The sequence below is a fragment of the Coregonus clupeaformis genome, chromosome 16 (genome assembly GCF_020615455.1).
Source record: "Coregonus clupeaformis isolate EN_2021a chromosome 16, ASM2061545v1, whole genome shotgun sequence".
NCBI lineage: Eukaryota > Metazoa > Chordata > Actinopteri > Salmoniformes > Salmonidae > Coregonus > Coregonus clupeaformis.
In genome coordinates this window covers 59719245-59720442 of record NC_059207.1, presented here as the reverse complement: position 1 = coordinate 59720442, position 1198 = coordinate 59719245, and positions in this window count along the sequence as shown.

Sequence of the window (1198 nt, the reverse complement as noted above, 5' to 3'; positions counted from 1 at the left end):
AGAGAGAGAGAGAGAGAGAGAGAGAGAGAGAGAGAGAGAGAGAGAGAGAGAGGAGAGGGAGAGGGAGAGGGAGAGGGAGAGGGAGAGAGGGAGAGGGGGATGAGAGAGAGAAACACAGATGTGTGCATACAGTTTAGCAAGCAAAACTCCATGTAAATTAGCGACAGAAGCATTTCAACTAAACCTGACATCTTTTTACAGTGATGCTGACATACATAGTTACATTTTCCCGGCTCAGCATTGAGTAGAGAAGCATGAGGGTGAACGTGATTGGCATGCACATACATCAATCACTCTCTCAGTGAATTTCTCAATCAAATATGATCAAAAACAGTGATACAGCTTCCAATTGCTAGGCTAAACAGCATTCTGCCTGCTCTGACATCACCTCATCACTAGAGCCAGAAGGGATCGACTGGAAGCTTTCTTAACAATGCCTGTAGAGAACTGTCAACATATCCATTACATACAATTTGAAATACACATGTTTGCGGCATGTGTCATTGTTTTAGCCATAATAGTCCTAATACATTTTTGTTATGGATTGATATTCCCTCTGCAGACCATCATCATCATCACCTTTCTGTCTTTATTTAACGATATATTCACCCCTCTCCTCCCATGTGACAGCATCCTGCTAAAACATGTCAACAGACTGAGAAAGGAAGTGGAAGAGACAGAGGGCCAGTGACCCAGCCAACCCGGCAGGCCCCTTGACAGACAAGGTAGGGTCAAAGGCCCGACAGGCGGGGCAAAATCAAATGTGACACCGGCTGATTGGCCGAGACTCTAGAGCCTGGCGGGGGGCTCATGGATATTGATGAGGAGGGAAAGGGAAGGCCAGTCATTGTCAGGGGAACGGAGGACTAGTAATAACCAATAGGATAAAGAAGAGGAGGTGATGGAGGTAGAGGACTAGAGGAGATGGGTATGTGGTGATGGAGGTAAAGGACTAGAGGAGATGGGTATGTGGTGATGGAGGTAAAGGACTAGAGGAGATGGGTATGTGGTGATGGAGGTAGAGGACTAGAGGAGATGGGTATGTGGTGATGGAGGTAGAGGACTAGAGGAGATTGGTATGTGGTGATGGAGGTAGAGGACTAGAGGAGATGGGTATGTGGTGATGGAGGTAGAGGACTAGAGGAGATGGGTATGTGGTGATGGAGGTAAAGGACTAGAGGAGATGGGTATGTGGTGA